We start from the raw sequence: 17,375 nt of genomic DNA on the forward strand, positions 1-17,375 counted from the left end.
GGGGGGGGGGGGGGGGGGGAGGTTCTTTTCCCAGTAATGGGCAATGACACTTGGACAGATAAGTGAGCACTTCTTCATTGATTTTTACTGGGAAAAATATGGCAGGAAGTGGGCAGCAGAGTCAAGTCCGATATAAAAATGCATGTTTTCCAAAAAGGCTTGCTCTTCCCTGTGGGGGGATTTGTGTGCTAAACATCAAGACCAACAAATTCAAAACACACATTTAGGTAAAAGAAAGCTTGGCTAAGAGTAGAAGGACCAACAGGGAAAGTGCCTCTTAGACTATGACCTTTCAAGCTAAACTGCCTCTGGAGAAAGAGAGACTTATTCAAATTTACAGACATCTCAGAACTCCAATGAGCCAGGCTTCTGGTTCTTTTTCCTCCGGGACACTACAAAGCTTAGGTCTTTACAGATCAATTAAGTCATTAGCGCTCCATCTAATGAAGGTTGATTTCCATGAGGAAGCTGAGCCAGCTGGCCTGCCCTAAGGAGCACAAAAGCAACCAGGGTACTAGAGTTACAGCAAATGGCAGTACGCCACCAGGGTTACAAGGCCTCCAGCTTATCACCAGTTAATGCTGCCTGTTTTCCAGCGACCTCAGTTACTGCCCAGGGCAGATGGAAATTAGACACTGGACCCAGGTGCTCTCCAGTCACAGGAGAGTGAGTAAGTATGATTTAAAAATCCAATTGCCACTGATCGCACAACGAACAGGAATGTCCAGAGAACTGCACAGTGTGAGAGACTGGTAGAAAGATGTGTTTTCACCCTGGGGAATGTGCATTCTTACCGTTCTCTCTCTTAATTAATATGGTGGAAGATTTCTAGTTCTTAGATTCAGTTTGTTTCTTAAATTTTTGGATTGGCAATGATATAGTTGCAAAAGAAAAGAAAAAAAATGATTAATACACCCTCCCATTTCTGCCCTTCATTTCCACAAGAACTCACATAGTTACTTCTTGGTTCTGTGTGCTTCTAGAGTTTTCTGGTACATGTGTAATACAAGTAAATGTGAGTATATACTTTCATATTCTCATGTGACTCCTTTTACACAAAGAGGAACATACTGAGCATGTAATTCTGCATCTTGTTTTTCTCTTTTAATCTATCTCAATTGCTATTCATATTAGAACATAGTTTCCTCATCTTTTTACATCACTATACATTCCATATACCTCACTGCAGAACATATTATATTTAACCATTTCTCTGCTGTTTGCTATTACAAATAATATTGCAGTTTAATACATACCTGCTTTATTTTTATGCATCTTAGGAAATATGTGTAGGGAATATTTTCAGAATTAGATTCTTAGGTTGGGAAGAATATGAATTTGTATTTTCAATTTGCCCCATTGCCCTTGATAAGTATACAAAATTCCATACCCACATCCTTTCATTCATGACTGAGCCCACACCTCACCAGTAGTCAAACTCTTGGAAATTTGTCAATCTGGTAAATGAAAATTGTATTTCAGACTAGTTTTATTTATGTCTTATTATAGGTGAGGTTGTACATCTTTTTTACATGTCATTTATAAATCTTTTCTGTGATTTTGCCCACTATCACATTAGTTTTCTGGTTTTGACTTTTATTTGATGTCTACTAGAGAAAATAACTCTTTCCCTGTGAAGTGGGTTGCAAATCTCTTCTTCCTCCCCTAGTTTCGTTTTCCTAGTGATTTTGCTTACAGATTTTACCTCCAAGCTTTTGATTTTCACAAGGCTGAATTTATCAAACACTTTTTCAGTGTCTATATTTTAATGCTTAATTAAAAAGGGAGCTTTTCTTATTCTAGAGCTTTAAACTAATTTGTTTTTATTTCCTCTTAGCATTATTATTTATTTATTTATTTATTTATTTATTTATTTATTTTATGATTTGGAATTTATCTCAATTTAAAATGTGAGGTGTTGATCCACATTTGGTGGACATGGGTACACTCCCAGGCCCATGGCATTGGTCTGTCTGTCCATGTGCATTCTCTAACTGTTTGAAACTGTATGCTAGATTTCAGAATCTAGGAGGACTGATTGTCCTGTATAACTCATTTGTGAGTTTTTCTTTTTTTCAGTTTTTCCCTATATAGCTTTAGATCAGTAAATCTAGTTAAGAGAGAGATGTAATGTTCATTGATAAGTTAAAGAGAAATATAATCTTTAAGACTTTTATTGGTCTTTCTATTTTGGGACATGAATCTCTTTTCTTTTACTAATATTTTATTTTAAATGATTTCATTTGACTCTCACATTTTGCTTTTAGATTTATTTCTAAACTTTTTCTTTCTCGTACCTAACTGTAAGTGATACTTTATTCTCCTTATATCCACTAATGAACTGTTCGTAAACATGTGGAAGCCATGAGTTAAGCCATAATAATTCTGCACTCTTCCACCTTACACAGTCTTCATTGTTTAGCTGTTCCTTCTCAGAACTCCATGTATTTAGTTCTAATAAATATAAATGTAAATAATTTGATTGCTTTCTTTTTAGTTTTTCTGTTTCCAGGTTCTCTTGTTCAGTTGCACTGGGTAAAAATTTAATAATGATATTTGTACAACTTTGCCTACTTTCTGTCTTTGGTAAAAGGTATTCTGCACTTTCTACCATAACCATGTAGCTGATGCTGGGAAACATGTAGATCCCTGTGGTTTCTGAATATTGAATAGTCTGGTCCTTAAACCCTCCACTGAAATCCATTTGTCTTGAATATGTTTTATAATGTGAGGCTGGATCCTTCTTGCAAATTTTTTTTTCTGCGCTCTTGAACAATTAATTTAGCATTAGAATGCTTTTATTCTCTAAAGATTCAGAGTGTTTTCTCTGTGAAATTTTCTGGGCCTCGTGTTTCTTTTTCTGAGAGGGGCTCAGGTGGCTGACAGATTCCTCTATTTCATTTATGGAAATTGATATATTTTGATTTTGTGGCTCTTAAGAACTAATTTTTAGTAAATTACATTCTACTAGAATATTCTCTATTCTCCTGAAGATGTTTGATGTTTTTGTACAGATTAACCAAGACTTCATTTTCAACTTCTGTGCTTACTTTTTACCATTTTTAATCTTATATAGCTATGATTTTTAGAATAAGGTGATCTGATATTTTACCTTTTATTCAAAATACAAGTTTAAATGTGTTGATTTTATCATTTTTGTACTTTTTAACATTAAACTCTCATTTTACCTTTGTATATTGATTCTTTATGCTTCTTTTCATATATTTTGTATTTTTAAAATTTGTAGTCAAATATTGGATTTAGTTTCTTTCTTCTTATAGGCATCAATATTTAAAGCTGTAGATTTTCCCCTAGGAACTGGTTTTACTGTTGCCATTAGATTATTATACATGATACTGTTATATTTTTGTGTTTCCAGGCAATTTATAAATTTCATTTATATTTCATTTGACCCACAAATTAAGGGATACTTTAAAAATTCCAATAGGAAATACTTTTTCTGATTTTATTATTATTATACAGGTATTACTCAGTGATCAGAAAACACATCCTATTCTATTTCTGCTTTTTAGGAAAAGAGAACTTGCAGATATCTTTTTGAACTATATATGGTCACAATTTTTATTGTCACATGGATTCTTAAAAATAAATTTTCAAGGCATGAAGCTTCAAATGTGTTGCTTGATGTGATTTATTAATTAATTTTTGGGTCACTTACATCCTTTTTTTACTGCTTCATTAGTTATTGAATAAGCAAAGTGGCATAAAAAGTGGTGTTTTGGTTTGTTGTCCTTTATTCAGATAACTCTTGAATTTTATATTTTCTCAATGGTATTGTTATGTTCTTTGGTTCATGACTGTTTATGATTCTAAATTCATCATTGTGGATTGCATCTTTTATCATTTTAAAACAAACTGTCTGACTTTACTATCCCCATTGCCGATTTATTTTTATTGGCGTTCTCCTGGTGAACCACAGTTCAGCCTTTTATTTTCTAAATTAGTTGTTTTTCTAAAGCAAGTCTCTGGTTCTCAACATAGAATTGGTTCTGCTTTTGGATGTAATGTGAAAGTGTTTGTTTTTTAACAGGTAAAATAAGTAGATTTGCATCTAGCGATGTGACAAATAGATTCAGTTCTGGTCCTCTCATATATTTTTAGGTTTAATGTTTTACTTATTAAAGTTTTGTTTGATTGATTGTTTAAATTGTGTGCTCTGTGTGTGTGTGTCTGTCTGTCTGTCTGTTGGTTTATGTTATCTAAGAGTTTATATTTTCTCCCTTGTTATTTTTACAATTATAACATTTTAGAATACATATAGTGCCCTAACTTCATATTTAAATCAGTACTCCTCATCTAATGTATGATACACATAGGGCGTTTGGACAGGCTCTCTTGTCATTAACAATCTTATCTCTTTACCTCATTCCCTGAAAATACATTATTTTCTCTTTGAGCCATCATTTGAAAAATGTTGAAGCTATCAATTTTTTGAACATGCCTTAGCTTCATACTACAAGCAGTGCATCATCAACTTTCTTAGTGTTTAACGCTGAAAAATATGTGTATTTCCATTAATTCCTGGCAGTGAGAGAATATTCTGTATTTCCTATTACTTTTCTCTCCCAAATATTTTAAGTTGTATCATTTCTGTACTGTCAAGGCATATTCTACTTTCACTCTAGTCTGTCACCTATCATCATTAGATTATGTATAGTCCTTTTTCAGGAAGAATATTCTCTGCTTTTCTCTATTCTTTCTGTCACAGTTTCTGCAGTGATGTCTTGGTTGATCAACACCATTTCCTAGTCCTTTTCTGAATATACTCACTGTTCATGATTGTTAAATAATGTTTTGTCTGTAGACTTTATACTTAAGCATAGTTTAGCTGGGTATAAAATGTTGACTCATACTTTCCTTCTAATTTTGAAAATATTTTGAAAACTAAGACAGTTCTGATGAGGCAGAGAAGTCTTTAAAGAGGCATTATCTAGTTCCATGAAAAGAAAAGATTATGGAGTTTGTATGGAACAGGTCATTGGTCAGGATAATATGTAGAAGGAAAAGAAAAATCGGTTCAAGTTAACACTGTAGAAGTAGGAAGGAATATATTATGAAGGATTTGGCATAACAAGGGTCTTGAATTTCTTCCAAGGGACAGTGGTGATATGAGTAAGAGAAACATCCCATTGTACCATTGTAGTTACTCATCTTAGGTTTCTTTCTCTTTTTCATATTCTCTCTCTCTCTCTCTGTTGGTGCTAGAGATTGAAACGAGGTCTCATGAATACTGAATACCTTTCCATGCTGTCTGTGAATCCAGACTTCTGCTCTTATAATACAGTCTTAAGTCACCTTTTACATACCAATACTATTGATGGCTCCCTCATTGACCCTATTAACCCCTCCATCATCCTGATGGGCTTTGAACAGGAAAGTAAATAAATCTATATAATAATGGAGTTCCTTTTATGCTATGAATTTCTGACTACCTTCTGTGTAGCATGTGACAGCAAGACTTAAGTATCTCTTAGTTATTTTAAAAGATAAAGAAGATAGTGGCTCTTTTGAAGAAAAAAAAAATGTAGTTCTTGGGAATATATTTCTATACCCCTATAATCTATGAACTGTCTTTCTTCCAAGGATCCCATAGTAACCTCTATAAATCTAGTTGATATTCACTATAGTTCTAAAACATTTTCTTTCCCAGCTGCTCCATGGGGAGCTTTCTGTTATCTCAGTAGTTTGAAGCTACTTCTTGTAGACTTACCATACTTCACTCAGGCTGGCACTACCAGAGTTAGTTCGTTTTAGGTACCGCACAGTTCTTATCAAACATTATAAAAAATAAAATTGCCATGTCAAATTTCACTTGTAGCTCTTTACTATTCAGTCAATGATATGCAAAACATGTTGTCTTTGTTTGAATTCTATCACAGAAATAGTGACGATCAGACAACCAACCAATCCCGTCTCAATTTTTTGTTGTTGCTGTTTAATTACTTGATGCCTGCTTTCTCTCTTCTCTATCTGAATAGCATATAGACTGCTTCTTAAAAAAATTGCATTGTGGGAGTTCTACTGTACATCAGCGATAAAAAACCTAATCATGTTACTATGTGAGAAGTTGCTGAACTAACATTGGTTGAAGTCTGAAATTAAGACATGTTTTTTTGCTGATCTTTTGCCATCTCCTTAATGCTGTATTCAGATAGCCACATGGTTCTTAATATCCCAAATGCAGCTATTATTCAGTATGTACAAAATAAAATATGTTTCAGGCTAATAGTCAAGAATTTCTTCATTCTCATGTTGAGAATGGTTACCTAAAGGAGCAAAGCTTTAATAGGGTCTCAGCTTGACTCTTGCCATGTTTGCATATAAAACAGATAAGCCAAGCTTTGTTTTGGAAGATGTTAATTGATTCTGTCCACCATGCTGGCTAACGAGCCAATTCCCTGAAAATACAGAGACAGAAAAAAAAAATCTGTTCCAATTACTGTATAAGTAAAATGCCTCCCTTCTTCTTGCATTAAAGGAAAAATGGCTCTCACTGCTCCTGGTTTCTGAGATTGAAAGTTGATGTGTAGCCTTGATGTCAGTTAGCATTTCAGCAATTGCCTTATTGTTGACAAAGTGGAAAGAAAAGAAAGAAGAAGAAAGAGAAAGATTTTAGAACCATCAGAATTCAAACCCCTAATATTTGCTAAATTATTTTTAGCCTGATTAGGTAATAAAAGGGGAGAGGCAGAATTGAAATTTGGGGGCAAGAAAAGTCTGGAATATCACATGAATCTGTTTAAGACTCAGAGCATGTTAGTAGGCAGATTACAATGACATTTCCCAGGATCAGGAATCTTACCATTCTTTTCTTTCATCAATTTTTCATTCATAGAAAGTGGAGGATCCTTCCCACCATATGGTGGTACTTTTTAAAGTCAAGTGCAGCATTTATTGTTTACTTCTGTTTCCTGAAGTTTCAGTGGGGTCAGTTGCTGTGGGAACTTCTACTTCTTTTGACATGACTGATACTGGGACTGGCTAGGAAGTCAGCCATGGATAGCTGCACAACTAAATAACTGGTGATTCATATATGAACATAGGAAAGTTGTGCCTGATTCATTCTACTGTCTTTCCTATTCCAGTATAACTCCACATCCAACCCCCAAAATAGGCTGCTAATTAGGATAAGTTATACTTAATGTATGTATAATATTTCAAAAATACATTCTACTGTCGTGTATTTCTAAAAAGAACAGATTAGAAAGTAAATTGATTAATAAATAATTGACAATGGGAACATCTTTGACAAAGCCATCTTGCAATGAGCATTGAGGTTTTTCCTGTAGCAAACACAGACCTAAGAAAGAAAACAGGGTGCAACATTTCAGGTGGATCTTGGAAGTATATTCCCTTGTGTTTGCAATGGAAAGAAGGAACTAGGAAGGAACACTGTCATTTGTTTGTCATTTCTCCTAAATTTCTAAGAATATCAGTGAGGTTCAAGGCCTATCCTCCAATGGTATGTAATTTTTGCTTCCAGCATCTTTTATACTAGAACTAGATTTTCAGTATGAAACGTTTTGTCTAAATGTATCTCATTTATTTAAGTAAGGGGGAAAAATACTATGAGGCATGAAAACTCCATTCTATAGTTTCATAAAACACTTCCCCAGTACCTAAAATACCTGTTTGCAGAGAACATGTTGACTGATGATTAAGGAATCAAAGAGTAATATGAATTCACAATTATCTCCACGAAAAAAAAAAACAAACAATTTCCAAGAGAGTATTGTCAAAATAGTTTCCACCACAAACAGGCCTCCTGGATATCCCTTAAAATTGCCAAGCAATGTTTGTAAAGACCACTTAACAAATATTCCCTTTATACATGCATTCAATTATTATTGCTGTTTCTAATGTAAGACTTAAAAAGTGCTGCTTCTTATATCCTACCTGCAATAGGGTGTGGGGTACAAGCCATGATCAGGCTTTTCTGGGATTGGCAAGGTGTAGAATGAGTCCCATTTCATTCTTCTTGAAACTGAACACTCAAGAAACTTAGGCTTCCCCTTATCTGCAAACCTATTAATGTTGGCAGTCATAAAATAAATGCAGCCACAACCATTCCACAAATGAATCAGTCAGCTCAGATGAAAATATAACCATCCCACATTACTGAGGGTTCTTCCAGGTCGGCTTTTAAGTGTTCTGGTCACAGTGCATTGATGCCCATTTTCCCTTTAGCATTATGCTTGATTTGTGAAGTGGGGAGAAAGAACGACGTTGACTGCTAGATGCTCATCATTAACATGAAGTTTTATTGCCTTAAATCTCTCTTTCTGCACATTATAAATGTTTTAAGTCAATATAATGCTGGGAAAAGGGGCCAGGTTGACAGATTTAAGGTGGTACATTGGTTTCATCTTGAGCAGAGAGTAGTGCAGGTGTATTCAAAGCTTTCTACCTTTCTAATTAAGCACGTTGCTCAAAAGAAGTTTTGGAAGATGCAAAATTGGAAAATGAGTTAAATTAAATACATTTCAAATGGGTTGGGAAGGGGACAGGGGTACTGGATACTGTGAAAAAGGAAAGAATCTGCACAAGTTTTTCTGGCCAAGGCCTGGGTTATACCACTGAAGTTGCAAGTTATTTTTGTTCTGCAGAAAATAGACAAAGGGTCTTTAATGAAAGAATGTACACTAGATCTCTTGGTCCTTGATGTCTATTAACCTAGTTCGTGATGAAAAAAATTGAATTTTTCTAGCTATATTTTCTAGTCTATGAAACTTTAGCTCTTAGCCCCATCTAGGTAAAAGACCTTTGCTCCTAATCATGTATTTATTAGAACCAAGGAGGGGGATATCTTTTTTCTCTGGCAAATGCATATGTTCTTCCAATTCAACCAACATCAAATATTTATAAGGTACCTACCATTTGCCAGCTACAGAGCTAGGCACTTGATTTTGCAGACATAAACCAGCTGTCCTCATTAGCTCCAAGGAGGGAGAGAGATAATAAGCAAGGAAATAGATGCATGTAACAATACATAACTAAGAAAGCTGGGAAAGAAACAAACATGCAGATACTTAAGGAATTTTAAATGCAAGGCACTCTACTATGTCGGCTTAATGTGTGGGGTTCTAAATACCAAAGAAAAGTCTATATGTGGAAAAATTAAATGATTCAAAACTAAGCAATAGCTTAAAATAGCAAAATAAAACAAGAACTAGAGATGCTTCAACCCAGTTGTCTCAGTCCATTTGTACTACGATAACAGAATACCATAGACTGGTTAATTTATAAAGAATGAAATTTCATTGGTTTGCAGTTCTGAATGTCCAATACCAGGGTGCTGGCATCTGGCTGCATAATGCTGCATAATGTGGTGGAAGTCACCTCATGGTGGAAAGACAAAGTGGAAGGAGAGAGGAGACAGAGGGGTGGAACCCCTTCCCACAATAACTAACCCTCTTCTATGATAATGCTGTTAGCCAGGAAAGAGTCCTCTTGATCTAAAAACATCTTAAAGGTTCCATGCCCCATAAGGTCACAATGGCAATTAGGTTTTAAAAAAGAGTTTAAGAGAAAAACTGTTGCACCACTGCACAACTAATTATCTAAGAAATAGTAATGGGAATACCTGCTTTCTGATTGAAGTGGGGGAATGTGCAGGTTAGTGATGGTGGCAGGAGAGGATTTCTAGAGAATCTCCCAAAGACGGGCAGATTGTGGATGGAAAGTGGTCTTTCAAGCAGAAGGAAAGCATGGGAGAAATGCTAGGGTTAAGGAAGCCCAAACATATTAGGTTGTTGTGAACAATTGTACTGGGGAAGCAAATGACATCATTAAAAAGGGAGGGTAAAAGGAGACTTCCTTCTTTTTTTCCTTCCTATCATATCAGAATGAATTAAAATAGTGGTAACACAAGAATGGGATTCTAATTAGAATAAACTATACTCCATGTATGTATAACATGTCAAAATACACTCTACTGCTATGTATATATAAAAATAAAAAATAACAAAAATAAATAGTGGTAATAATAGCAAGAGGAAACAGAGGAAGAGAAGGAGTGATAATAAAATATAAAGCCCCCCTTTTTTTCATTATTGGCAAAAATCCCAGGAAACACTTATTTCCATATGTTGCAGGTGGGGTTAGAAATTGGTGTAGTTTCCTTAAAAGGGAATTTGGAAAAGCATATCAAAAGCTTTTAAGCTATTTGTGGGAATTTAACCAACCAATTCCATTTAAAGCTATTTATCTTATAGAAATAATCATGAAAGCAAGTATAGATTTATTTACAGCAAAACTCGTTATAGTTTCTCATGAATATTCTTGCTTAGAAGCAGATAAATGCCCAATGCCAGCAAGTGCAGGCAAGTGGCTAGTGGAGACATCTATCACATTTGAACTTGACAGTGGTTGCTACTATTGTCATATCTTTGAACGAGAGGTAGAAAGGAGTGATATTAACTGTTCTGGTATTATAAATACCCATCAGGTATTTCAACATACTATTTTGAAGGCTATTTAATTTAATATTTTAAGCTAATATTTAGTTACATTGACAAATGTTCCTAAAATCTGGAGCAAAAAGTAGAGCAAAATTTAACAGATGCAATTTAGTAATATCTGAGTATATTTACATCAAATACATAATGGAATGATATATAGAGAAATATCCTATATATATTTATAAGGTATTTTGATTCCCATCTTTTTATTTAAAAGTATTTCCTACAATTTGTATGATGAAAATGTTGTGCTTAAAATCTTCAGTGTGGCTAGAAAATGTGATTTAGCACATCAGGGGAGCAAACGCTATTACAGTTTCCTAAACATAGTGGGCCTTTTTGTGGTGGGTAAAATGGATGGATTTTCTTTCCTTTGTTCAACTTCACTTGTGATATAGTAAACTTGCTCATCAAAGAATTAAGTCACACAGACCTGGGTTTCATTTGCAGCTCTGCCTCTTAAAACTTATTAGATCCTGAGCAAGTAGTTTAATGTGTGTGAGGAACAAGGAGGGTAGGAATGGGGACATGTGTGTCACATGACTGGCACAGCACTTGGGGCATAGGACACATAGGTGAGAAAATATGATTAGGTCACGTGGTTAACTGGGTATTGAAACACGTGTCTCACCAAAAGAAGTAACTATCCAACAGCAACCAATAAAAATAATCTTTTAAGCTTCAAAAACATGATGAAAATATATAAATTGGAATCAATTGGGCTTTTCTGGAAGAATAAATTTATCTTCTGCTTAATAATTACAGGGAAGGATTAAAGGGGAATGAGATTTCTAGAGAGAGAATGGGTAAGGGTTGAGTCAGTGTTCAGCCCTCTGATTCTTTTGTGAAATCTAATCAAAAATGAAGCTAATTTGACAGTCTGCAGAATCACACCAAGCAAAGTTGGAAACTGCCAACTGATATTAATTTTCACTATTTAAACAAACAGAAATCCAAATAATTAATTGTTTGGTTTCTAATTGCTCATATTCACTCCATAACATTCCATTCTGCTTTAAAATTTAATTTTTCTGTTTTTTTTTTTCTTTTTCTGTTTTTTTTTTTTTCTTTCTTCTCCTGGAGTCTAAGGTGGAGGTAAGTTGGAGAAAATGCCTTAAAATATCTTGAATATGCCTTTAAAAGCAGCATGTTGGTATGTCCTCCAGTAGTTCCATTAGCATCTCTAAGTGTAAACAGAAACAGTTGCACTCCCCTGAACCCAAAAATATTTGTCCAAAGTTATGTACTCAGAAAGCTTTAGTCTAATTACCAGGAAGCTGATGTTGATGGAGCAGTATCATTCACACAGTCAAACTTAAAATGAAGGTTTAGATCAATGATAACAATGAAAATGAAACTGTATATGAAAAAAAAATTACATGGCACAATTATTATTCAATTTTGTTGATTGGAATTACATATCATGGGACAGTAATATATGATCCAGTAATGAACATGCAGGAATCCGTGAAAAGGTACTTCTGAGGGCTTTTGGGAAAAGTCCTTTTTGGAACAAACTCTCTTTACCACACCTCTCTAGGTGAGCAATGCAATTTTCCTTCTGTTTGTTTGCCTCGCCTCTATATTTGGATTTAAAAAGAGAGTATCTTTCTTTTCTTCTCTCTCTCTTCTTTTCAATGGACTGCCAAAATTTTAGCTGTGACTGAAGAAAAGAAATAGGGCAATCAGAACTAGAGTGAAACCCAGGAAGGGGAATGGGATTACCCCTTCATCGGGGCACAGAGGCAACATTTTTGTGTCAGTGAGCAAAATAATTCTTTGCTGGGACTGTTCTGGGATTCTAGGGACTTAAATCTACAACACTATCAAATTATTCATTCTGCCCCCACTTTTTCTGAAAATTCATGTAAAACATGGAAACAATAGAGAGCAAAGCTGGTCTTCTAAAATAAGTTGCCTTTAGAGTTTGTCTGTTTATCTTACAGAACCATGAAAAATATCTTCATTAATATTTTCTATCTCTAGGCTCCATTTCCTTTTATCTCCCAATAGAAAAGTTGCGACTTTTAACATTTGCATTGAGAAAATAGATAAGAATTCAACCCTCCAGTCTCATTTATTACAATTGTATTTAAATACACAGCTTAATTAGTTGTACACCCTCCTTCCAATCCTCTTTGAAGTGGTTAAGTCCCACTGCAACTATTCAACTAATTTCATGGTCGTACCCTAATTTTTGAGTTTTATAGAAACTAAGGGTTTGATAGCCCCTCTGTTCTCTAATAAGTCTAGATACTTGGTCTACAAGGAGCAGATTGTTAATGCAGGACATGTAGTTTATTGACTTGGATTTGAGCTTTGGTTAAAGCATTCAATCATTTTTTTTTTTTTTTACCAAATTCACCTTGAAAAATTAATTTGTCAGCTTAAAGAAGGAAGGACAGGACATTGAGGTAGACTTATTAATAACAGGAAAATATTACATATCCCAGTATCCAGGTAGGGAAAGAATGAGTAGGGACAATGTGATAAGACTTTGAGAGTATGGTAATTTTATGCAGCGTACTATGGGAAAAGCAAAATATTGCCAATATTTCCCAGAAAATGTTATGCTAAAGTTTAGCAAACACAAATAAGGTCAGAGGAAAAACATATAAATGCAGAATTAAGAAAATGATCCAGTTGTGTTTGTCTAGGGCATGATCTTGAACGTCATCAATGAAACAATGAAAGATTCTACTCTAGCCATGAGATGAGCTCAGACCATGATACCTAGTCAAGTATTTATAGAGCATAAGTAACTGAATATATTCATCGGATAATATTTTGCACTTAGTGGGCATCTGTTGAATCTCTGTTGGCTTGAGACAAAATTTGCTAAGAGAAAAACAACAGAAGTTAGTAAGATAATGGACAGTAAGATGACAGTAATATATGATCCAAAAATTGAGAGTAATTTAATCAAGGGAGGCAAAAATTATGCACATCCATTATCCATGTGTTCCTCTATACTCCCCAGCCTCTTTTGCTGTTAGATTTGGAACAAATTCTAGTCAGTGTTCTGTCATCAGGAGTAAAATGGCTCAGTTCTAAGCTGAGGAAGTTTAGAATCATCCCTGTGGTGTGTTGGTTAGCTTTTTATCACTGTGACAAAATACCTGAGAAAATCAACTTTGGGGAAGAAATATTTATTTTGGCTTTGGTCTCAGAGTTCTCAGTTGTGGTCTCTGCTCCATTTCTTTGGGTCTTAGTAAAGGCAATGTAAGAAAAAGTTGCTTACCTCATCGTGACTGGAAAGAAGAGAGAGAGAAAGAGAGAAAGAGGAAGGGCCTGGGGACAAGATATAGTCTCCAAGAATATGCACTGCCCCAAAAGACTAATTCCCTTCAACTGGGTCCCAAGTGTTTCCAACACTTCCCAATAGTCCATTCATCTATGAATCCTTCAATGGATTAATTCACAAACCAGGTCAGAGCTCTCATAAAGCAGTCATTTCTACAAAGTCCTCTCTCTGAACATGGGACATGTCCTTCAACACATGAGTTTTTGAGAACCTTCCAGATGCAAATCATAGCACCAGCTTTTTCCTGTCTCTCTCTTTCTTGTCCATCTCTTCTCTGTGCTTCAGAGGTCTTACATTCTTCAAGGTCTTATTTAAGATGGAGGCAGAGCACCAACTTCCTGTGTTAACATTTGTATGAGCAGGAAATAAGCTTGTGTGTGTGTGTGTGTGTGTGTGTGTGTGAGGTACAGACATCTGATTTGTTACTGAAACAGAGTAAAACCTATCTTGACTACTGCAACAAATTAAATAGGGTTTTTTTTCTAATATTTAAATTTGGTCAATTAATTTTAATGTTTAGAAACCATGAGAAACAAAATAACTATGCTAGTTCAGAAATAAATGAGAAATAGTAATATTTTTTTTCTCTTTCTTGGAACCCTATACTATATACCTTGGCCTTGTATAAAATCCTTTTAGTGCCAGAACTTCCTAAACCATACATGTCAGTGTGAGACAGTCTGCTGAGGCTTGGATCCCCTCACAAGGTCTTTTCTATGTGTGTCGTGATATAGAAAAGGCAGATAAATGCCCCAGGTCTAAATATCACAGTGGACCATTGGGTTCATGCCTGTATTCCATGTCTTCTTCCTCTTCGTCCATTTCTTTACTCTCTGTTTTAGTAGCTTTTTCACTGTGATGATTAAAAACACTCAACCAGAACAATTATAGAGAAGGAAAAGTTTGTTCAGGGACTCAGGGTTTCAGAGGTCTCAATCCATAGACAGCCAGCTCCATTCCTCAGGGCTCCAGGTGAGGCTGAACACCATGGCAGAAGAGGGTGGTAGAGAGAAGTGGCTCACATGATGATCAGGAAGCAGAGAGACAGACTCCACTTGCCAGATACAAAATATATACATCAAAGGCACACTCTAATGACCCACCTCTTCTAGCCACACCCTATGGGCCTCCATTTACCACTCAGTTAATCCCATTAAAGGATTAACTCATTGATTGGGTTAAGGCTCCCATAACCCAAATATTTCTCCTGTAAACCTTCCTTGCATTGCCTCACACATGAACTTTTGGGTGACACCTCACATCCAAACCATAGCACTCTCCCCCAAGTCTTCTCTTGGGTATGTTATCATTTTCACATAAAATTAAAGAAGAACTGAAGAAATAATTGATGGACTTAGCAAATAAAATATTTGCTGAATTAAAAAGTAGGTATACATTTGAGACATTCACATATCTCAATATGTCTTCCTTTCAGGGAACTACATCTTTGCCAGTAAGGGGAGGGTTTTCTAGCAACCCTTAAAGTCTACCCAATTAAGGCTTGAATTGTGTTTCTGAATTGTTATGATGAAAAGAGAAAACCTGAGAATTTGCAAGTGAGCTGTGCATGTGGGTCTCAATCACATCAGCCCAAGAAACCAAAGTATAATAACCCCTTATTCTTTTCAAGTGCTTACTATAAGACATGCACTGTTTATGTATTTTTTTGCTTTTTTATTTCTCACAAAATCCTTATAGGGTAGACATTATTATCCCCATTTTACAGATGGAAAAAAAAACAGATTTAGAGAGTTTAAGAAGCCTGCACATAATTGCATAGCTAATTAGTATTAGAGCTCATAATAAAGTAAGTGGGCCAATTCCAGGCTTCTAAACCACCTAGCAGGCTGATGGTGAAGATTCCAGCATATTTTGGTTTCATTCAGTGCAATGTCACCCTCTTCCCTAACACAAAACATTGTTTATAGGAAATTCCTTTCTGACTACCAACAATTATTCAGAAGAGGTACAACTTTGAGTTTCAAGAGCTTAGCTTGGTTTAGCTCAGATCTCCTATTTGTTACTGAAAGTTATGCTTTTATCTCCTAAAATACATTATCTACTGTGTCACCCCCTCTTTAATTTGACAGGTGATTCCACATTCATGTGAGAGTAATTTGGTATCTGAAAACCAGTAAAAATCCTCCCAAAATATTCAGTATTCTCTCCAAAAATCTTTGAAATATTGGTTATCTTGATGAGAATCAAAAAATGTAAACTTCATCACCGCCAAATCAGTTTGTTATATATCAACAATAATCTCAATTATTAATGATAATTATATAGCTAACCTATAATAGCTGTACATGTCAAAAGAGACAAAATAGTGGACAAATGATAGGAGTCCATTCTCATTAGCCAGAGCTGGAGGAAACAGTTCAGGTTAAAATCCTCAGCTTACTTAATGCTTTAGAGTAATTAATAGCAATTGATAACTTGTAGCAATTAAGACCTAATGCATGTACTTAAATTGAAAATATGCTCCTTACCTTGAATGCATTTTATTTTTCACTAAGCAAAAAGTCTAGAATTGGGGACACTTGAGTTCTTCTCATTCATTTCTAACTTCTGCCGAGAAAATTGTAAAGGACATAGAATAGGTCATGTCATACTAGAAGAGATCGTTCTAGTACAGTTGTATCATGCTGTAGGTGAAAACTTTGAAGGTTAAAGAAGGTGATTTGTTTAAGTCACCTTTCCATCCCTGACATGAATGTCATTTGGCATACTTAGATTAGCTGCCCAGTTTGTGACCAAGGCTGGGACATGATATGGTACAGAAGATGATGCATTTTTGTAAAGTATTGCCACTGGCTACTTCATTTAAAGGAGAGTCCTAAGTTAATGCATTAAAATGGACTTGATATCTCAAGTGCCCTACACAATGTCTTACACAGAGGAGGCACTGTATTTCTAGGAAAAAGGAAATATAAGCAAATGTTCAAACTCAACCTCTTTCAACTCTGTCTGAACTCTTTAAATGACCAGAGATCAGAACTTTTCATGGCTTTTCATGTTAGGTCTTTAAAATGAAACTCTCCTAAGGGAGACTGTGTGAATTCTATTTACAGTTTTAAAAGCACCAATTTATGGGAGAGCCCCAAATCAATCAAAAACATGGCAACATCTAGAAAACAAAGACAAAAAAAGAGAAAAGAAAAGAAACATGAAAAGCTCTTGCCTGCCAAGAGTGGTTTGTTAGCAGTGGAAAATCCAGAGATATGAATATATAATAGAAATGTGGCAATGATCATTTGGGCAAAAACAATTTGCATGAGAATGGATCAGGTAATGTTCCAGAACACCAGCGAGATGAAAAATCTGGGATCCTGTAGGGCAGCTTCAAGTTCCCAAACAGAAAACACACTGTGAAACTTGCTGTTGCCGGAAACTAGGAAAAGTACTGGTCTCCTCCTAGACATGGACATTAGAGGTGTACCACGATAGGCAATCTTACATTTCAAAGAAGAATATAATATACATCTGTGAAAACTGTTAAGCCTGTCTTCTAGAGTTGTTTTTGGAGGTCTATTTTATTCTTTCATCTCCTGTTCTGAAATTCATGAAAGCTAAGACTACCCCTTGAATTA

At 35.2% G+C, this 17,375-nt stretch overlaps 1 protein-coding gene across 42 annotated transcripts in view; it reads left to right on the forward strand.

The window, feature by feature from the left end:
• Nrxn3 (neurexin 3) overlaps positions 1-17,375 on the forward strand; it is a 1,555,288-nt gene that overhangs the window by 1,242,401 nt on the left and 295,512 nt on the right. The gene's annotated exons all lie outside the window — the stretch shown is intronic.

Source organism: Marmota marmota, unplaced genomic scaffold (assembly GCF_001458135.2).
Source record: "Marmota marmota marmota unplaced genomic scaffold, marMar, whole genome shotgun sequence".
NCBI lineage: Eukaryota > Metazoa > Chordata > Mammalia > Rodentia > Sciuridae > Marmota > Marmota marmota.